The sequence below is a fragment of the Mesocricetus auratus genome, unplaced genomic scaffold (assembly GCF_017639785.1).
Source record: "Mesocricetus auratus isolate SY011 unplaced genomic scaffold, BCM_Maur_2.0 Super-Scaffold_100010, whole genome shotgun sequence".
NCBI classification, from domain to species: domain Eukaryota; kingdom Metazoa; phylum Chordata; class Mammalia; order Rodentia; family Cricetidae; genus Mesocricetus; species Mesocricetus auratus.
This window is the reverse complement of record NW_024429194.1, coordinates 6,656,783-6,679,484: the sequence shown is the minus strand read 5'-3', so window position 1 is coordinate 6,679,484 and position 22,702 is coordinate 6,656,783. Positions and strand designations below refer to the sequence as shown.

Below are 22,702 nucleotides of genomic sequence, written 5' to 3'. Positions count from 1 at the left end.
GGGCTCTCAGATCTACTCCTGCAGCCTGTCTCTCAAACCTGGGCTGGGCCTGCTCCAGTCCTCCTGCAGCATCATGGTGGTAACTCTTCCCTCTGCGGGCCCAACCCCGTTCTTACCTACAGGGAGAAAGTGTGAAGACTGGGTGTGAGGCCTGACGCGGCCCTCTGGGCTGCCTTCGTGCAGTGCTGTGAGCTGTTGTTCCGGCAGTTGACATTCAGTAGCCATGGCGATGCGCCAGGCCCTCAGTGGGTGCTGGATCCCAGGACGGTCAGTCTGATGGTCCAGCTGCCCACCAGGGGCTGGAACGGGCAGAGTCCAGGATAATCGGGAAGACAAAGGAGGCGAGGTGAGTCCTCGTGAAAACAGTTCCACAGGGGGATGGACCTGAGGGGATGCATGACAGCACAGGGAGTGAGAGGAGACTCCCCGTGAGGAGAGCAGTGCTGGGCCAGCCTGGGAGGAAGGAGGGATGAGACAGAGGGCCTCGAGCGCTGCCATGAGACAGGCCGCCAGCATGGATGAGCGCACATGACGTCTCTCTGCGATAGTGAAGTGTGTGGGCAGGGAAAGAGAATTACTTGCAAGTTTACTTTTGATGACATGCTGGTCTCAACTCTCTCTTGGCTCTCAGGCCCTGGTAGTGTTGGCATCTCCAAAATGGCCAATGGTCCGTAATATGCACTCCTATTTTGCTGGTGATGGGAAAGGTGGATGAGGGGCCCAAACAGTGACAAAGACGGGAGCCAGAAGGCAGCCTGACCGGGTGGCAATGGTGGACCTCCAGCAGTAAGAAGCCTCGTGCCTACGGTGCTGTCCCATCGTTCTTACAAACAGCTGCAGGACTTTCAGAGGCAGTGACCATCCCAGGTACGCGTCACCAGGCAGTCCTCCCCGACCTGGGTGGTCCCTCAGCCCCTGAAGCTCCTTTCTGTCCCACTCTGACATTGTCACCTTGAGGACACCTGTCACTCTCTAGGACTTTTCTTTCTACTCTGAAAATGAGACTTGAGAGGTTCCGGTAGGAAGGGCAGACACAAATCCCTTCTTCTCTGACTGCTGTCATGTTCATTGTAGATGTCAGCAGCTGTGGGTGAGTGTGACCTTCCGCAAAGCAGACAAGCCCCCTGAGGCATCCCTGATGGGGACATCAGAGGTTATCGCCACAATCAACAGAAGGTCCTTCCTTGTCCTTAATCCCAGGTCACTCTCAGCTGCACAAGTGTACGGTTCAGAATAAGCTGCACCATTGTCCCCAGTAGAAGCCAGGGGTCCCAACACTGAAAACTTTCAGCTCCATGACCTGAGGCTTCAGCCTCTTTGCCTTACTTGGTTCAAAGCTGACACCCAGCAGTCTGTCCTCTCTTGTCTCTCAGCGTCTCCCCCAGAATAACGGACTCTGTCTGTACTCAGCTGACATCACTGGGACGTCCCCACTGTATCCCGGCCTGATGCTTCCTGACATGGACTGTGTCCCAGAGGACTGTGCTGAGCTCAGACCAATGCTCTCTTCGCCTTCCACCTCTGCCAGGCTCATCTCAAGTTGTGATGCCCGTCCTTCCGCCAACGCTTAAGGACTTTCAGTCCACACTCCTCCTACTAGCCTGAACCAGCCTGGACTTAGCAGAGTCAGTGGATTTCAGCTCCATCTTGGTAGGTATGTTCCCTCCAACCTTGGCCTGAGCTTTGAGAGCCTAGGACGCCTTGTCGAGCATTTCACCTTATTTGTGAATGTCTCATTTATTTACTTGTCTCTCCTCCCCTTCTCTCCTCTCCTGTCCCTCTCCTCTCCTCTCCTCTCCTCTCCTCTCCTCTCCTCTCCTCTCCTCTCCTCTCCTCTCCTCTCCTCTCCTCTCCTCTCCTCTCCTGTCCCTCTCCTCTCCTCTCCTCTCCTCTCCTGTCCCTCTCCTCTCCTCTCCTCTCCTCTCCTCTCCTCTCCTCTCCCCTCCTGTCCCTCTCCTGTCCTGTCCTGTCCTGTCCTGTCCTGTCCTGTCCTGTCCTGTCCCTCTCCTCTCCTCTTCTCTCCTCTCCCCTCCACTCTCCTCTTCTCCTCTTCTCCTCTCCTCCTCTCCTCTCCTCTCCCTCTCACTCTCCTCCCCTTCTCTCCTCTCCCCTCCCCTTCCCTCTCCTCTCCTCTCCTCTCCTCCTCTCGTGTCCTCTCCTGTCTTTTCCGTGTGTGTGATGTGTGCTCCTTGTGCAGCATCTGTGTGCTGTGCCTAGCATGTGAAGGCTGCAGGATAACCCTATGAAGTCATTCTCTCCAACCACTTTGAAGGTCACAGGGAGTGGATTTTCTTGCTCATCCCCTGAACTTTTCTACAGGTGGAGAACGTGATGGACATGTCTCACTTATTGGAGAATTTGGGGGCTGCTCTGGCAAGTGGGAGTCTTGAACTGGGCCCGCGTGTGTGCTCTTCTCCGCCCTTGGATGCCAGTCAGACAAGAAGACCTTCTGTGCCCCTCAGAATTGCCTTGGTTGTTGATTTGGGGAATGCTCAACCTCTTGCCTTAGCCTTCTGTCTAATTTAGATCTTATTGAGTCTTAGCATCCCAGGTAACTGCGCCTGTTCTTTAGGCCTAGCTCATTTTACCAGAACTTTCTGTGGCTGTAACAGTAAGTATGTAACAGTTTAGGCCATGGTTACTCACACTTAGAACCCTTGCCTAAGGGTGTTCTTATTTACCTGTGAGGAGATCAAGGCAGGAACTTTCATCCTTACTTAGGGATGAGAATAAACTAAAGCTCAGAGCAGGTGCCGTCACATTGTGGTCCCAACCTGGAAGCTCCAGTGTTCGAGCTGTTTAGTTAATTCTGTGTTGGGACCTTTTCCATTCCTTTCTTGTCAGAATCAAAACAGCTTCTGTAGAACCTGGAGTCCAGAAAGCCAGGGTTTGGATTTCCAGGGTGATCTTGACCCATGTTGGTTCTCCTGGCTATTATCCCTGCATTCACCAATAAACACAGCACATCTCCTCATAGGTCTTGTCTGCTCCTGTGCCCTGCGCTCAGTGAGGAGGTTTGGAGCAATGGGAAAAGGAATCAAATACAAGCTCTGGATTCCACGAGAAAGCAAGAGGCAGACCCCCGAGGCTCTGTGAAACTGAAATCCTGTTCAAGTTCAAGTGCTCTCTGATTCCAAGAAGACAAGGTAGAAAGTGGGTCCATCTAATAATTGGTCAGGGTTCCACCGGCCTGCCGTGTTGGGATTCCTTTTTCTAGGGATCACTTAGAAATCCACATAGGCCTATCTCCGGGAAGACAGGTCAAGGTGTCACTGTGAGAAGGGCTGGTGACAGGAGCCACTCAGAGCTTCTCTACGGAACAGAAGACAAGACTCAGATGGTCCTTCCCATGATTTCCTCAGGCTCCACTGAGAGCTGAAGATCGCCAAGGGCATCATCTTTAGATGCAGGTAGGATGGCCCACCCGGAGGCCCTGGCTTCTGATGCTATCACACTGGGGTCTGAATAGCTCAGAGGAAGAGGGCTGACAGTGCTGCCCAGTCCTGGAGCACTCCCCCGGCACAAGTGACCCTCGGCAGTGTTCTCAGACCTCAGTGTGGGAAAATGTCTATAATCTGTAGAGGGACGGTCCCCCAGCATTCTCAGGGCTTAGGATCTGTAGCGAATCCTGCCCCTTCCTGAGCAGAAAGAGAGGAGGTGTGGATTGGGGATAGGGATAGAAGGGGGGACTGGGGGAATGTGGGGAGGGAAAGTTTGGTGTTGTGGGGCTTGTGAGAAAGGGTTTCTCTGTGAAAAGAGCACAAGAGGCGACCCCAGTCACAGTTCCATGTCAGACATCTCTGCCTCTCTGCTGCCAGCATTGCTTTTTATTTATTTATTTATTTTGAGACAGGGTTTCTCTGTGTAGCCTTGGCTGTCCTGGAAATTGCTTTGTAGAGCAGGCTGGCCTCGAACTCACAGTGATCTGCCTAGCACTGCCTCTGCCTCTTCCTCTGCTCTAGAGTCCCGGATTTAAAAGCCTGGGTCACCAATGCCCGGCACAGCCAGCCTCTGCAAGAGCCTGCTCAGGAATGTGATCCAGGGCTCATGGGTGAGGCCTAGGAGGCAGGAAACATGGCTGCTTATGCCCAACCCTGGCCCTCTTGCTGGATATGTCGTGTAAGATGATCACATAGCCCTTTCTTTTCTTTTCTTTTTAAATGTAAATTTAAATTAGAAACAAGGTTGCTTCACATGTCAATTCCATTTCCCTCTCCCTTTCCCTCCCCTCCTCCTGCGCCCTCACAACAACCCCCCCAATATCCCCTCATTTCCCCAGGGAGGGTGAGGCCCTCCATGAGGGTGTTCGTAGTCTGTCATGATCACTTAGTCCTTCCTTATCTAGTGCCATCCAGGTGTGGGACAGGCATCTGGATAGAGTCACATGCCATGCTTCTAAATTGCCAGTATTGGGAGGACAAGTGTGTTCTGGACTGCTGGGGAAGAGGCATCGATGCAAGGAAGAAATCTGATCACAGGTGGGTTGCACTCAAGTGGCCCCAATAGCTTGAGCCGTCCTTTTTTATTACTTTAACTAGAGTTTTTTTTAACACCAGAGACACATGACCAGTTTTATTATTGGCTCCTATTTTTGACATTTGATAATTGCATTATATGTGAAGAAATACATCTAAGCCAATAGAGAAGCCCTCATTATTCCCTTTTATGCTTCCCCAAACAGTTTTCCATCCCTGACACAACATCATTCTAGACATAGACTCATCATCTCTGCAGGTTTAACTGAATCAGCTGGAAGCTCCTTGAGCTATGAAAGTTAAAAAGTAGTACACATGGATACATTACTTTCAGGAAAACAACATCAGCGGGGTGGTGGTGGTGCATGCCTTTAATCCTAGCACTTGGGAGGCAGAGCCCGGTGGGTCTGTGAGTTCCAGGATAGCCCCATCTACAGAGTGAGTGCCAGGACAGCCATCAAAGCAATAGAGAGAGACCCTGTCTCAACAAAAACAAAGACAAAAGCAAAAACCAAAACAAACAAACAAAAAAAAACAACACTAACTTGGACAATCTCTGTAAGACGGACTTTCCTTCAGTTCCCTGGCCCACAAGCGGGTTCCATGTCTCAATCTCTCCGTAAAAGGCAGACTTTACAAGACAGTCTTTCCCATGCCAGCACACCATTGCTCTTTCACCAGTGTAAGCTCCTAGGGATGGTAAAGTTGCATCTGTCCATCCCACATTTGCACTGCACTCTTTCCTCTTGGAGCATACCAGGTCCTACCATTGATTCTCTCTTCCTGCCACCTAGGGAACGGCCTCTCCACAGATGCCACTATGTGCATTCCTGAGGCTTTCCCCTCTCCTGTGTCGGCATGGCTCGCCATACTTTCCAGAACTGTGAGACATGGGTAAGATCCCAAGTGTTCTCACCTGTCTCTATTTAGTCGGGAACATCCCTAGGATTAGGAGTTGCAGTTCCTAATTCCAGAAAAGAAATCTGAGACTGTTATCCTCCCTCTTGAATCTTAGGGGAGAACACTCCAGGAAGAACAGAATTTCTGGGGAAAACCTGCATCTGTTTTATGTGACAGTGACAAAGTAAAACTAAACACTGCACAAAGAATGAGCACTAGATCGAGAGAGAAAAGAGCCCACAAGCCGCATGAAGTCAGCTGTGGGGCCCTGTAGAACAGGCGTCCATATGCCTGAACCAGTCTAGGCTGTGTGACTCCAGACACTGAGACTGTGCCTGTCTGTGACTGAGTCACCATACCCCATGTCCTTGGGAGGGAAAGGAAAACAAGCAGGAATAAGGCCTCTCCTGAGGGTGAGCACCCTGGGCCTCACACCAGCCAGTCAGGACTCACAGGAAACAGCCACTTTGAAGCCTACTGGAAATGCCCCAGAACCAGCATCTGTCCCATGCCCCGACTTTGTTTAAAAAGAGAATTCCCATCAGACAATGCCTTGGCACACAGTCCAGACCTGGGTCACCTCTGATGCCTCTCTCCCTTTGTGTACCCTAGGGTGACCCAGATCTCACTGCACAGCTAGGGTGGCAGGCTTTGCTTATCTGCCTTGCAGTTTCCTGGTAAACCCAGACCTAGGGAATATGATCCCAGGATGACCTTCCCTGTGGAAGTCTTCTCAGTTTCCATCATCATGCCCTTGGCATTTTCAGGTGAGCCTGGCACTAATTCCACTCATTGCACGCAGCAGCTAAACCACACCTCATTTGTTTCCTGAACTGGTCCAGGGCTCACCTATATCCTGCTCAGCTGACATTCTCTGGAATATTAGCCATGGAGACACACACATAAGGAGGCTGTATCTGTGAGCTGGTCCTTGGGGAGCCCCATATTCTCCAGGGATGTGAAGCAGTGAGATTAGGATTCCTCTCCAGGGCAGCAATCCATGCTTTCCCAAAGCAGAGTGTTGCATATTTCTAAATTTCTCATAGGTGCTTGCCTTCTCCTATAGATCTGAGTTGGCTGATGAAAGCGCTCAACAGGGAAGCACCCCACTTCTTCTGGCCCAACAGAGAGGGAGCCATTGACCACCTGACTACTAATGCTTTCTGTTGCCTAGAGATCCCAGACAGCTGTGAGCTTCTCAAATGGGGTGTCAGTGGCCTGCAGGGCAGCTGGGGTGTCTGATGTAGAAGAAGCCTCCAATTCCTGTTCTCTCTACCCTCCTCCCTCCTTAGCCCTGCTCTCTGGCTTTACAGACAACCTGGGAACATGTGAGCCTGAAATCCTTGCATGCCTTTAGTGTCCTGTGTGGTAATATGTAAGCATTTGTGATGCTCAGGTTAAAAGTATACATACAAGAGAATTAAAAGTATACCAACACTGAGAGCATCGGCTTCTGGCACAGGGAAACAAGAAGAAGTCACTGGAAGTTGTCTTGTCTTTGCAGAAATTCTGAGTTGTTTCCGCAAGAGAAAAAAAAATGAGTGACTTCCATGCTTGAAGCAGGCCAGGCTTGAGGACCTACACCTGACCCTGAATGGCCCGGAGCCTCCCCTGAGGTCTACATGGCCATGTCACTTGCTGGATGATCCCGTGTCCCAGGAACTGCTACTTCTGGAGAGTGAGTTCACCCTGAGGTCACAAAGTGGAAACACCCAACATGACACCTGTGGCTTGTGAGGCTTTTCAATAAAAAAATTAAATGTCATTGTAAATTCCACCCACAGTTCCCCCTACCACCCCACACCCCCATCATGTCCTCCCACCCCACCTCACATGCCCCAGCCCATGCCCAGTGTATGCTTCCTCACAGGTAAATGTTCCCATGAGGGCTCAACACAGCCTGGAACCATAGGTTAGGGCAGGGCCAGGCCTTTCTCCGTGCATTAAGGTTGAGCCTGACATGCCATCATGAGGAATGGGCTCCAGCAAGATAGCTCTTGTACCAGGATTGCATCCTGGTCCTGCTGCCAGCAGCCCCTCTGATAGTCCAAGATTCAGAACTGGCTCCCACATACAGAAAGCCTACGTCAGTCCCCTGGAATCTCCACAGTTGTAGATCTAGAGGTCATGAGTTTCCACGAGCTTGGTTCAACTGTCCCTGTAGATTTCTGCATCGTGATTTTAGCCTCCCTTGCTCATGTGTTCCCTCCTCTCTGTCTGTGACTGGAGTCCCAGAGTCTGGAGCTTGTTTGCCATTCTGTCTGGTTCCATCCATTGCTGGATGAGGTGGATGCTGACAGTTGGGGTGTTCATCAATCTGACTACAGGTGTTAGGCCAGCTCAGGTGTCCTCTCGACTACTGCTCAGAGTCTTTCCCTGGGTCTTCCTTGTGGAGTCTTGGGAGTTAAACTAACACCAAGTTTCCCCCTAAGCCCTTAGGTATTAATATATCTCTTTCATTTTTTATAGCAACTTTCTCCTCTCCGAGGACAATCATAAGATTTAGAAAGCAAGCGAAGCCCTGTGATCAGCTTTCCTTGGGTTGGTGCCCTCAGCCTGCATTGAGACTCTCTCCCCTTGCCTGAGCTGTGGCAGACACTTTTATATTACAATCCCAATAATACACCGGAGAACGTCCGTGAAAAACCAAGAGGAAACCATGAAGACATGTTTTAATTATTGAAACCATGGCTACATCATGAATCCTGACGTTGGGGCCCAGTTGATCATGGAAGAGCATCCCAGCCAATCATGGAACAGTGTCCCAACCAGACTTCAAAATAAAGCACCCGCTGGGCCCAAACTCAGAAGAGTTATCAGCACAGGATGTTGCCATGGGAATGGCATCCATATTGTCAAACCGATTTGATATGAATGTTTGTTCTCAGTGTGTGAGCTCATTTAATGAAGCAGATAGCAAAAATATTCAGGATCACGTTAACTCTGACCTGGAGGCAGCATCTGTGTTATTCAATGGCTAAAAGTGTCTATACTCCCTCACTACAAAGTATGTCTCCCCCATAGAACAGTCAAATACTTTAACTGACAAGCACAGGGGAGATTTGGTCTGCCTAGTTGGCAAGTCAGGGAGAAATGCTCCACCTGCCTACTCATATGGAAAAGAAAATGTCATCAATCACAGTGATGAAGGATTTATTCCCCTGATATGGGATGTGGGATGTGGGCCACGGCGCCCGGGAACACAGCTGTGGTAGAGTTCCTGCTTCAGAATGCGGCAGATCCCCAACTTTCAGGAAAAGGATTAGAAAGTGCCCTGTCATTGGCCTGTACATGGGTATTGTCAAAGTCTGCTTGTTGTGGAGTTGGTGTAAATGAGTGTGATGGAACAGAGGGAGGGACACCTTGGACCTGTGTCATCCATGGAAATCGTGTGACATGTGCAAAGATGCCCTTAGAAAATCAAGTTGACTCAAAATTTGAAACAGATTCTGGGCAGAGTTCCATGAACATAGCTATAGCCTTTGGCTACAGAAGTCTTCACCGTGTCATTGAATCACTTATTCTGATGCTACTTCCAAACATCATGGAACAGTGCGGCCCTCAAAAAATGCCATCTGCCTTTCTCTTCTGCGTCCTTAAATGATAGTTTTGTTTATGTGTACATTTTTACCTCAGCTGAAGTGTTTTCTGGTTTTTGATAGCTTTAATATTTTTCTGGACAATTCACTAGTTTACAATAAAATTAATCCCATTAATTTTGTAAAAATAAACGTCTTTCATACATTAATGTCTTATGGCATTTAAACTCTTATGGTACATGTGGTTTGATTTCTTTTAATCATTTGCTACAGTTTGACACTTTGAGAAATTCCACCTCCTTTATACTCTCCTGTTAACTCTCTGATTTTGCAGGGGGCTCACTGTGTGTTTCTGGGGGGAAACCAATGTTCTTGATGAATTAAAAAGCACAGTGTGATGGTTTGCAAAATCATGCTTCAAAAAAAAATTCTGTGGCTGTGAAAAACTCTATGCAGATAAGACGAGACACCTTCATAAAAGTGTCATCGTTCTTGTCCCTTGCCACTATGCTCCCCCAAGCCACCCTCGGGCAACTTTTCTATTCCCGAGCGTTGCTCCATCTCTCTGGGCTTTTGTCAGTTGCTCCTGTCCCAACTGTCCTGCTCAAGCTTGTGCATGGCTCCTGGCAATGACATGGCTGTTTTTGCTGGCTGCCCAACTCATTCTCCTTGGGTGGCTGTTGGGGAGCCCTACCCACCAGTCCTGTCTGATGGGCAATGAGTTTGCAAACAGCTTGCAAGAAGAGTGCTTGTCCATCTCCCCAGTGGTATTCAATGGGCGGGATCTTCAGGGCATCTCCTCACTTGGGATTGAGATGTAAGTTGTTGCATGGTATGGAATCTCCCCTTGCTGTATGCCACTGTAATGTGTTCAAACATCTGATGCTCTGGGGTGAGTTATCATTGGGAGCACTCATTTGGTACTGAGTAGCCTGGATACTCCATTACACATGGCTGGACTCAGGCCTGGCCATGCAGTGTTAAAAGAAATCCACTTTGAGGTTGCATACTTACCCAGGGCTGAAAGAATACTCTTCTCAAGTCCTTGGCATTCCTACTAACATTTAATACAAGCTGCCACTTCTCCATCCCAAATGACCATTTCTTGAGCTGACTTATCATCCACCTTCCTTTTGCTTCCTTTTCTGTCCCATGGGCTTGCTGCCTCTTTTCCAAGGTCCTGCTCCCCTCTGCAGAAGCTCCCTCCTCCACCAGGCTCTGGGACATTACAAAGCCTGGAGGTTGCTGCCATGAGGGGTCTGCTGCCATGTGTCCTGGACAGAAGCTGAGTGGGTTGTGGGCTTTTCCTGAGGTCAAGGTCCCTGTCCAGGGTGAGGAAGGTCAAGTGCCCACAGTCTTGCATCCGTGGTCACGCCTTAGCCACACTCTAGTCTGTGGTGGAAGACAGCATGGCACAGGAAGCCTAGCGCTGTCCTGGCTCAACTCTCTCTTCACTCCCATGGCTCCTCAACCCTGTACCACATTGGCTGTGGTCCAAGGTGCAGGGTGGGTTCAGTAAGATTCGAGTTCCTATTTCTGGACTGGATGAAGAATTGGGATTGTAATCAGTGAGTGCTCTTTGTACTGGTTGGGAATTATAGGTAGGTACTGTGAAGGCGAACTTTTCTCTGTCATTTTCTTGTAACGGTATTGTGAAGAAGCAATCTTTTACGTCTATAATTGGACAATCCTTAGGTATTAGAGAAGGTAGTGGCATCCCAGGTTGTAGAGATCTCATAGGCTGAATTACCTTGTTGATGGCTCTAAGATCAATAACCATTCTCCACTTACCAGACTTCTTCTTGACAACAAAAACAGGTGAATTCCATGCACTAGTTGATTCCTCAATATGTCCAGCATCTAGCTGTTCCTGAACTAACTTTTCCAAAGCTTCTAACTTCTCAGATGTCATAGGCCATTGACCTACCCAGACAGGTTCATCTGTTAGCCATTTTAAGGGCAGAGCTTTCGGTTGCTCTGTAGGTTTGACATTAGCATCCTGTTTTTGTACAGCCTGTATGTTTGGCATCTGCTTTCTGTAATGCCTTACAACATTTCTTCTACCATTTAGAGTTTGTCTATTATTCATATCTGATACAGGAGGAATGTTAATTTGGGTATTCCATTGCTGTAATATATCACGACCCCAAAGATTCATAGCAATATCTGCGACATATGGTCTCAAACTTTCTCTCTGCCCTTCTGGTCCAATACATTCTATCCATCTGACACTTTGCGTCACATGAGATAAGGTCCCGATTCCAAGAAATTGAATATTTACATCTTTAGAGGGCCAACCTACTGCCCAGTTTTTTCGAGTTACTATTTTTACATTTTCTCCAGTGTCTAAGACTCCGTAAAATAATTTATTATTCATTTTTTCAGCTAATTTGGGTCTACAATCTTTTTTTTAACATTTTTTTTAAATTTTATTTTCCAGTTTAAATTTAGATAAGAATCAAGGTTGCTTCACAAGTCAGTTCCAGGTCCCTCTCCCATTCCCTCCCTTCCTCCCGTGCCCTCCCCCCCCCGTTATCCCCTCATTTCTCCAGGGAGGGTGAGGCCCTCCATGGGGGTGTGCATAGTGTGTCATTTCATATAGGGCAGGGCCTAGACCCTTCCCCAAGAGTTCAGGGTGAGAGTGCACCTCACATTGTTCTATGGGAGTCCAAAGTCCGTGTGTATACTTGGGATGGGTACTGATCTGCTGCCCAAGGCTCAATAGATTCCCTAGGCCTCTTCACTGACACCCAGATTCAGGGGGTCTTGATCAGTCCCATGCTGGCTTCCCAGGCTAATGCCTGGGATTCAAGAGTTAACCTTTGTCTGGTCAGCTGTTTCTGGGGGTTAAACTAGCCCAGTCTTAATCCCTTTGATCATCAGTCCTCCCTCTCTGTTACTGACTTTCTTGAGTTCAGCTCAGTACTTAACCAAGGAGTCTGCCTCTTCTTCGATCAGCCACTAAATAAAGTTTCTGTTTCCCAGACTCTCTGGCCATAGGATTGTAGGCTGGCACTCCCCAGATCTATGTCTAAAATCCATATATGAGAGAGTACATGCCATGTTTCTCTTTTTGTGACTGGGTTACCTCACTCAGGATGGTTTCTTCTAGTGTCATCCATTTGCCTGCGAATCTCATGATTCCATTATTTTTTTCTGCTGAATAGTACTCCATTGTGTAGATGTACCACATTTTCTCTATCCACTCTTCAGGTGAGGGACATCTAGGTTGCTTCCACGTTCTGGCAATTACAAATAAAGCTGCTATGAACATAGTGGAACAGACATCTTTGTTGTATGAATGGGCATCTTTTGGATATATGCCTAAGAGTGGAGTTGCTGGGTCTTGTGGTAGGTTTATTCCCATTTTTCTGAGGAATCTCCACACTGATTTCCAAAGTGGCTGAACCAGTTGGCACTCCCACCAGCAATGGAGGAGTGTCCCCCTTTCACCACATCCTCTCCAGCATAAATTGTCATTGGTGTTTTTGATTTTAGCCATTCTGACAGGGGTGAGATGGTATCTGAGAGTTGTTTTGATTTGCATTTCCCGGATGGCTAAGAATGTTGAGCACTTTCTCAAGTGCCTCTCAGCCATTTTAGACTCCTCTATTGAAAACTCTCTATTTAGTTCTGCAGCCCACTTTTTAATAGGGTCCTTTGGTGTTTTGGAGACTTGCTTCTTGAGTTCTTTGTAAATTTTGGAGATCAACCCTCTGTCAGATGTGGGATTAGTGAATATTTTTTCCCATTCTGTGGGCTGCCTTTTTGTCTTGCTGACTGTGTCCTTTGCCTTACAGAAGCTTCTCAGTTTCAGTAGGTCCCATTTATTAATTGTTGATCTTACTGCCTGTGCTACTGGTGTTATGTTCAGGAAGCTGTCTCCTGTACCAATTTGTTCAAGGGTACCACCCACTTTCTCTTCTAAGAGGTTCAGTGTGGCTGGATTTATGTTGAGGTCTTTGATCCATTTGGACTTAAGTTTTGTACACTGCGATAAACATGGATCGATCCGCATTCTTCTACATGCCAGTTTCCAATTATGCCAGCACCATTTGTTGAAGATGCTTTCTTTATTCCATTGTATATTTTTAGCTTCTTTGTCAAAGATCAGATGTTCGTACGTGTGTGGGTTAATACCCGGATTTTCAATTCGATTCCATTGGTCTACCTGTCTATTTTTGTGCCAATACCAAGCTGTTTTCAGGACTATAGCTCTATAATAGAGCTTGAGGTCAGGGATGGTGATGCCTCCGGACGTTGCCTTGTTGAACAGGGTTGTTTTGGTTATCCTGGGTCTTTTGTTTTTCCATACAAAATTGATTATTGTTCTTTCAAGGTCTGTGAAGAACTGTGCTGGGATTTTAATGGGGATTGCATTGAATCTGTAGATTGCTTTTGGCAGGATTGCCATTTTTACTACATTGATCCTACCTATCCAAGAGCATGGGAGATCTTTCCATTTTCTGAGGGCATCTTTAATTTCTTTCTTTAAAGATTCAAAGATCTTACGATACAGGTCTTTCACTTGTTTGGTTAGCGTTACCCCAAGGTATTTTATGTTGTTTGTGGCAATTGTAAAGGGTGATGTTTCTCTGATTTCTCTTTCAGCCCTTTTATCATCTGTATATAGTAGGGCTACTGATTTTCTTGAGTTGATCTTGTAGCCTGCCACTTTGCTGAAGGTGTTAATCAGCTGTAAGAGTTCCCTGGTAGAGTTCTTTGGGTCATTGATGTAAACTATCATATCGTCTGCAAATAGTGAAAGTTTGACCTCTTCCTTCCCAATTTGTATCCCCTTGATCCCCCTTTGTTGTCGTATGGCAATAGCTAGCACTTCAAGTACCATGTTGAAAAGGTATGGAGAGAGTGGACAGCCTTGTTTTGTTCCTGATTTTAGAGGAATTGCGTTGAGTTTCTGTCCATTTAGTTTGATGTTGGCTGTTGGTTTACTGTATATAGCTTTTATTATGTTTAAGTATGTCCCTGTTATCCCAGATCTCTCCAAGACCTTTATCATGAAGGGGTGTTGGATTTTGTCAAAGGCTTTTTCAGCATCTAGTGAGATGATCATGTGATTTTTGTTTTTCAGCTTGTTTATATGGTGGATTAGTTGATGGATTTTCGTATGTTGAACCATCCCTGCATCCCTGGGATGAAACCTACTTGATCGTGGTGAATGATTGTTTTGATGTGTTCTTGGATCCGATTTGCCAGTATTTTATTGAGTATTTTTGCATCAATGTTCATGAGGGATATTGGTCTGAAGTTCTCTTTCTTAGTTGTATCTTTGTGTGGCTTGGGGATCAAGGTTATTGAAGCCTCATAGAAAGAGTTTGGCAAAGACCCTTCTGCTTCTATTGTGTGGAACACTTTGAGAAGAATTGGTATAAGCTGTTCTTTGAATTTCTGGTAGAATTCTGCAGTGAGGCCATCTGGACCTGGGCTTTTTTTGGTTGGGAGACTTATGATGACAGCTTCTATTTCCATAGGGGTTATAGGTCTATTTAAATTGCTTATCTGTTCTTGATTTAGTTTTGGCAATTGATAGCTGTCCAGGAAGTCATCCATTTCCTTTAAATTTTCGAATTTTGTGGAGTACAGGTTTTCAAAGTATGTCCTAATGATTCTCTGGATTTCCTCAGAGTCTGTTGTTATGTCCCCCTTTTCATTTCTAATTTTGTTAATTTGCGTGTTCACTCTCTGCTGTTTGGTAAGTTTGGACAAAGGTTTGTCTATCTTGTTGATTTTCTCAAAGAACCAACTCTTCGTTGCGTTGATTCTTTGTATTGTCTTCCTGGTTTCTACTTTATTGATTTCAGCCCTCAATTTGATTATTTCCTGGCGTCTACTCCTCCTGGGGGAGTGTGCTTCTTTGTGTTCTAGAGCTTTCAGCTGTGATGTTAATTCTCTGGTATAACTGTTCTCCTGTTTCTTCATGTGAGCATTTAGCGCTATGAACTTCCCCGTAGCACTGCTTTCAAAGTGTCCCATAGGTTTGGGTATGTTGTGTCTTCATTCTCATTGAATTCGAGGAAGTCTTTAATTTCTTTTTTATTTCCTCTTTGACCCAGGGATGGTGCAGTTGAGCATTATTCAATTTCCACGAGTTTATAGGTTTTCTGCAATTTGTGTTGTTGTTGAATTCTAATTTTAAAGCATGGTGGTCTGATAAGATGCATGGAGTTATTCCAATTTTTTTGTAGCTGCTGAGGTTTGATATGTTGCCAAGTATGTGGTCGATTTTTGAGAAGGTTCCATGTGGTGGTGAGAAGAAGGTATATTCTTTTTTATGTGGATGAAATGTTCTATAGATATCTGTTAATCCCAGTTGGGTCATTACTTCTATTAGCCCTTTTGCTTCTTTGTTGAGTTTCTGTTTGGTATTCCTGTCTAGTGGTGAGAGTGGTGTGTTGAAATCTCCCACTATAACTGTGTGGGGCTTTAGATGAGATTTAAGTTCTAATAATGTTTCTTTAACGAATGTGGATGCCTTTGTATTTGGGGCATAGATGTTCAGGATAGACACTTCATCTTGGTGGGTTTCACCTGTGATAAGTATGTAATGACCTCCTTCATGATTTGCTCCTTTATCTCTCTAATCTTAGAGCATTTAACCTTATATCTGACACTGGGCCTTTTGTTTTTTGTTTTTTGTTTTTTTTTTGGTTTTTACGAGACAGGGTTTCTCTGTATTGTTTCGGAGGCTATCGGTCTAGCCCGGCCTCGAACTCATAGAGATCCGCCTGCCTCTGCCTCCCAAGTGCTGGGATTAAAGGCGTGCGCCACCACCGCCCGGCCCATTTCCTGCCTTTTTGGTTTGTTTCTTCTTGCATTTTTTGCTTTGTTTCTTCTTCCATTTCCTGCCTTTTTTGGTATGATTCTTCTTCCAATTCTTGCATTTTTTGCTTTGTTTTTTCTTCCATTTCTTGCATTTTTTTCTTCATCTCTTCTTCCATTTTCTGCCTTTTTTGGTTTGTTTTTTCTTCCAATTCTTGCATTTTTTGGTTTGTTTTTTCTTCCATTTCTTTGAGGGATTTTCCAATATCCTCTTTTAGGGCCTCTATCATTTTCATGAAAGTGCTTTTAAGGTCGTTCTCTTCTGCTTCGTCCGCATTGGAATGTTGGGGTCTTGCTGGTGTGGAGTCTCTAGAATCTGGCGGTGTCATATTTGTTTTTCTGTTGCTGACTGTGTTTTTGTATTGTCTCTTTCCCATCTCTTCTTCTAGTGGGTGTAGAAAGAGCCCCTTACTGGTCTGGGGACCAGAGTTCCCTTTTGGTGGGTGCTAGCAAGTCCAATAATCTGGTGGTTCTTCTATTCCTTGTCCGAATGCTGGTCCCGTGGGTGGAGAAGAAGAACAGGAATCTGGGGCGCTTATCCTCTTACCTGGTCCCCTGGACCCTATGCTGGGTCCTGTTGTACTTGATCCAGAACAGCTACTCCCCTGGTCTCCCTGGGTCCTCTGGTTTCCTGGTCTCGTTGGTGGGAGAGAAGACCTGGGGTCTGGGTGCTTGGCTCCCGCCGGGATTGGGAGCTCTGTGCAGGTCCCAGGCGATCTGCAGGCACTGGAGCACGGGAAGCCGGCCTGTTTACCTGATGCTGCTGGAAGAACCGCTCGGGTCTACAATCTTGTACAGAAGTTTGCCAGAATATACATTTTTTGTTTTCTCCAATATCAACTAGCTCCTCCTCAATAACTAATCTGTTATTCACAGTGCCATTAGTCTTTGTAATAGGCTGTGGATTTTCTTTCTTTCTTTCTTTCTTTTTTTTTTTTACGAGACAGGGTTTCTCTGTATTCTTTTGGAGGCTGTCAGTCCAGCCCGGCCTCAAACTCACAGAGATCCACCTGTCTCTGCCTCCCGAGTGCTGGGATTAAAGGCATGTGCCACCACCGCCCAGCTGGCTGTGGATTTTCTAATTGTCCTGAGAGAGGCTGTCCTCCACTGTTCCTGGGAAAGTTCGAATCACCTTTGATCTCGTGGCTTCTACGGGGAGGCCCCTGGTTGTGTTTCCCGGATGCAAAGGCTTACCTTTTTTGTCTGTGGTTGACCAACATTCTTTGGTCCAATGTCTACCTTTTCTGCAACTCTTGCAGAGACCAGTAGGCTGAGGACTTCTGTGTGAAGTATTTCTGGTAGAAGCATTATTTCTGGGAATGCTTTGTCTACAATTCCTACTCAAATGTCCTAATTTACCACAATTAAAACATGTACGGTTTCGGTGTCTTTTGAAACTTCTGAAGATTGCTTCCCCAACCCAATTTGGTATCTCCTCTTAGATAGGCCATTTTTCATCCTGATTCCTTTTAAATCCTTTAGAAATGGCTTCTCCTATCCAGGTTCCTGCCTCTGGATTGTCATACTCAACATTCAGAGAATCTTTCTCTCAGATCCTGTATCACTTTTGAATATGATTCAACATTTTCCCCTGGTTCATGAATCTTATCCAAAGCATTTAGTGCTGCTGTTTTGCATAAATCAAATATATTCTCATCATAACCAACTTGGACTTGCGGGTCAGAAAATTGCTTCTCCCCAATAATCTTACTGATGGAAAATTACACCTTCGTCTTTACCTTATTTGGTGTATATTTGAGTTGAGACTTGATTGACATGCTGGGAGTTGCTCACCCCCAAGAATAAACGCTCTTGATCAGCAAAAGTTGTCTTGAGCCTGTTTCCCTTAACCTCTTGAAGTTTGCTTTTTTTTTTTATGAGACAGGGTTTCTCTGTTTTGGAGGCTTTCGGTCCAGCCTGGCCTTGAACTCACAGAGATCCGCCTGCCTCTGCCTCCCGAGTGCTGGGATTAAAGGTGTGCGCACCAACGACCGGTGAAGTTTGCTTTTTAAGATCGGATCTGCTCATGAAGACCCACCAAATTAGTCGCGACCCTCATCACTTCATCCCTGCGGGTTGGGGGTCCCCTCCGGAGGTCGCAGAAGTTCTTGTTTATGTTTTCTTAGACAATGAAAAGCTGAGAATTCCTTCCAGGCCTCTGTGGTTTGATGAACCAAGACTCCCGGAAGCAATGGCCCAAGTGATTCAACATCTAAAACAGCTAAGATGATACAGCTTTACAGACCATGGAAATAAGGACTTATACAGGTTTCTGAGTTTTGTCATGATCCCCGTGGTGTGAACAGCGCCCCCTTCCAGCACGAACCAGTTTGGAATGAGCGACGTCCAAATCCCCATATTGTTTATAAGTCTTTGTTTTCATTTGAATTGGGTTGTTCATAACTGGTTAATGATCTCAAACAATCTCTTTTAAAAGAACAAGGAAATTATGGTATGGAAATGAGTAGGTTGTATTGGTGTGGTTTTTCATTTATTGATACAAATTCAAGGTCAATTTTGTGATACGTATATTTCTCCTCTTGTTTAAGTATTGTGTTTATACTGATCTTTTAAAATGTAATACGTAATTAAATGCAGACTATAGATAGTTACTTATAATAAGCAGAACTTTATTAAGTAAGTTAGGTTTTCTAAATATACAGAAACATTTTGAGATAGATAGTCTTCAAACCTTTCAAAGACCTTCGGAAAATGGCATTTAAAATGGTTTATAGTTTTTCTTGACAATGAGAAATGTCTGCTCCTGGCAGCACCAATTACATCTGAGAGGAAATGGGCATCGAAGACACTTGTTATGGAGTTTGTTTTCAACATGGCAAGATTGGCCATTTGGGCGAGAAACTGCTCTTGCCTGGACTTCTTGACTGTTGCTGTATAAACTGGACATGCAGGACCCACAGGAAAGTCATTGCTGAACTCAAATAGTCCTTCAGGGTTCCTGATTCATGGAAGAGTCTACGAGATTTTCTGCAGGACACAGAAAAATGACTGACAGACTGCTAATTTCTTGCTTTGCTGAGAAGTCTTCTGGACACATTGTGGCCTATGGGCTGAAGATGAATGCCCCAACGTTACAGAGGAACTTTGGGTGACTGTCCAGGAAGTGAGATGTCTCTGTCAATCCTAGTGTTTATGTATTATCCTTCCGTGGTCTTTGATGGAGTTGAAGACAGATAGTTATAATTATAGTTTTCCTTAGTTACGATAAAAGATAAGCTACATATAGAACTTTGGACTCACAAGGATGAGGTTGGTAAAGACCCTTCTGCTTCTATTGAGTGGAATACTTTGAGAATAATTGGTATAAGTTGTTCTTTGAGTTTCTGGTAGAATTCTGCACTAATCCCATCTGGACCTTGGCTTTTTTTGGTTGGGAGACTTTTGAAGAGTGCTTCTATTTCTGTAGGGGTTATAAGTCTATTTAAATTGCTTATCTGTTCTTGATTTAATTTTGGCAAGTGATAGCTATTCAGGAAGTCATCCATTTCCTTTACATTTTTGAATTTTGTGGAGTACAGGTTTTCAAAGTATGACCTGATGATTCTCTGAATTTCCTCAGAGTCTGTTGTTATGTCCCTCTTTTCATTTCTGATCTTGTTAATTTGCATGTTCACTCTCTGCTGTTTGGTGAGTTTGGAAAAAGATTTGTCTATCTTGTTGATTTTCTCAAAGAACCAACTCTTCGTTGCATTGATTCTTTGTATTGTTTTCCTAGTTTCTAGTTTATTGAATTCAGCCATCAGTTTGATTATTTCCTGGCGCCTACTCCTTCTGGGGGACTTTGCTTCTTTGTGTTCTAGAGCTTTCAGCTGTGCTGTTAATTCTCTAGTATAACTATTCTCCAGTTTCTTCATGTGGGCATTTAGTGGTATGAACTTCCCCCATAGTATTGCTTTCTAAGTGTCCCATAGGATTGGGTATGTTGTGTCTTCATTCTCATTGAATTCTAGGAAGTCTTTAATTTCTTTTTTTTCTTCTTTGACCCAGAAATGGTACAGTTGTGCATTATTCAATTTCCATGAGTTTGTAGGGTTTCTGCAATTTGTGTTGTTGAATTCTAATTATAACTCATGGTGGTCTGATAAGATGCATGGAGCTATTCCAATTTTTTTGTAGTTGCTGAGGTTTGATATGTTTCCAAGTATGTGGTCGATTTTTGAGAAGGTTCCATGTGGTGGTGAGAAGAAGGTATATTCTTTTTTATGTGGATGGAGTGTTCTATAGATGTCTGTTAATCCCAATTGGGTCATTACTTCTATTGCACCCTTTGCTTCTTTGTTGAGTTTCTGTTTGGTATTCCTGTCTTGTGGTGAGTGTGGGGTGTTGAAGTCTCTCACTATAAGTGTTTGTGGCTTTATATGTGATTTAAGTTTTAGTAAACTTTCTCTTTTTTTGTTTTTTTTTCGAGGTAGGGTTTCTCTGTGTTGTTTCGGAGGCTGTCCTGGAACTAGCTCTTGTATACCAGGCTGGCCTCAAACTCATAGAAATCCGCCTGCCTCTGCCTCCCTAGTGCTGGGATTAAAGGCGTGAGCCACCAATGCCTGGCTTAGTAAACTTTCTTTTACGAACATGGATGCCTTTGTATTTGAAGCATAGATGTTCAGAATTGAAACTTCATCTTGGTGGATTTCGCCTGTGATGAGTATGTAATGACCTCCTTCATCTCTTTTGATTGATTTTATTTTAAAGTCTAATTTGTTAGATATTAGGATTGCTATCCCTGCTTGTTTCTTGGGTCCATTTGATTGAATAATTTTTTCCCAACCTTTAACTCTCAGGTAATGTCTGTCTTTGAGGGTGAGGTGTGTTTCTTGTATGCAGCAGAAGGTTGGGTTCTGTCTTTGAATCCATTCTGTTAGTCTGTGTCTTTTTATGGGTGAGTTATGGCCATTAATATTGAGGGATATTAATGACCATTAATTGCTCATACTTCTTTGATTTGGAATGGTTGTTGTTGGTGGAATTATGTGTGGAATTCTACCCCTTTTGTCTTTTGGCTGTTTTTAAAATGTTATTATCTAATGCCTATGTTGTTTTTGGTTGTAGTTAACTTCCTTGGGTTGGAGTTTTTTGTTTCAGAACTCTCTGAAGGGCTGGGTTAGTGGACGTGTATTGCTTGAATCTAGTTTTGTCATTGAATATCTTACTTTCTCCATCTATAGCGATTGAGAGCTTTGCCGGGTATAGTAGTCTGGGCTGGCATCCATGGTCTCTTAGTGTCAGTAGAATATCTATCAGGACCTTCTGGATTTTAGAGTTTCCATGGAGAAGTCACATGTAATTATGATGGGTTTTCCTTTATATGTTACTTGGCCTTTTTCCTTAGCTGCTCTTAATATTGTTTCTTTATTCTGTATATTTGGGTTCTTGATTATTATGTGGTGAGGGGACTTTTTTTGTGATCCACTCTATTTGGTGTTCTGCATGTGCTTCTTGTTCCTTCATTGGCATGTCTTTCTTAAGGTTGGGAAAGTTTTCTTCTGTGATTTCGTTGAATATGTCTTCTGCCCCATTCAGGTGGTTTTCTTCACCTTCTTCTATACCTATTATTTTTAGGTTTGGTCTTTTCATGGTGTCCCATATTTCCTGGATGTTTTGCATTAAGGCTTTGTTGGATGTAAGATTTTCTTTGATTGATGAATCCATTTCTCCTAGTGTATCTTCAACACCTGAGATTCTCTCTTCCATCTCTTCTATTCTGTTGGTAATTCTTGTATCGGTAGTACCTGACCATTTGCCAAGCTTTTCTATTTCCAGCCTTTCTTTAGATTGTGTTTTTTTATTGTCTCTATTTCAGTTTTCAATACTTGCACTGTTTGAATTGTTTCTTGCACTTTTTGGTTTATCTTTTGTCCATTTGTTGTATTTTATGATTTTAAGTTTGTTTTTTCTCTCATTTCTTGCATTTTTGTTTGTTTTTTCTTTCATTTCTTGCAATTTTTGGTTTGCTTTTTCTTCCATTTCTTGCATTTTTTGGTTTGCTTTTTCTTCCATTTCTTGCAATTTTTGGTTTGCTTTTTCTTCCATTTCTTGCATTTTTTGGTTTGCTTTTTCTTCCATTTCTTGCATTTTTTGGTTTGCTTTTTCTTCCATTTCTTGCATTTTTTTGGTGTCTTTTTTCTTGCATTTTTTTGATTTGTTTTTTCTTCCATTTCTTTGAGGGATTTTCCTATATCCTCATTTAGGGCCTCTATCATTTTCATGAAGTTTTTTTAAGGTCATTGTCTTCTGCTTCATTTGCATTGGAATGTTGGAGTGGAGTCTCTAGAATCTGGTGGTGTCATATTTGTTTTTCTGATTGTGTTTTTGTATTGTGTCTTTCCCGTCTTTTCTTTTATTGGGTGCAGAAAGAGCCCCTTACTGGTCTGGTGGTTAGGGGACCAGAGTTCCCTTTCAGTGGGTGCAAGCAAGTCCTATACTTTGGTAGTTATTCTATTCCTCATCCTATTTCTCGTCCCATGCGTGGAGAAGAAGCCCAGGAATCTGGGGTGTGTAATCTCTCACCTGGTCTCCTAGTCCCTTTGGTGGAAGAGAAGACCTGGGATCTGGGGTGCTTGGATCCCGCCATGCAGGGAAGCTCTGTGGCAGTCCCCAGGCACTGGAATGTGTTCTCAAATATAGGCCCCAGTTTACCTGGTCCCATGGGTGAAGAAGACTGGAAAACTGAGGTGGGTTAATTCCCACTGAGAGTGGATACCCAGTAGCAGTCCCCAGGTCTTGTAAGTTTGCCTTGATAAAGGCCCTGGTTTGTCTGGTCCTGTGGATGGATCTCTCATGGAATTTTATTACAGGAAGAGAAGGGTTAAGAGAACCCATTAATAGATTTTGTCTCGATGGATCAAAGAGTCCCATATTTACTCATTCACAAGTCTAAGCCAGTATGATTCTGCGGTGTACTTTCCAGTTAAGGATCTCAGGTCATTTCCT

General features: G+C 44.7%; 1 pseudogene; it reads left to right on the top strand.

Annotated features, from left to right (window-relative positions):
* The first annotated feature begins 637 nt into the window (after window positions 1-637).
* Window positions 638-9,092, top strand: LOC110343229 (annotated as a pseudogene).
* The last annotated feature ends 13,610 nt before the right edge of the window (window positions 9,093-22,702 follow it).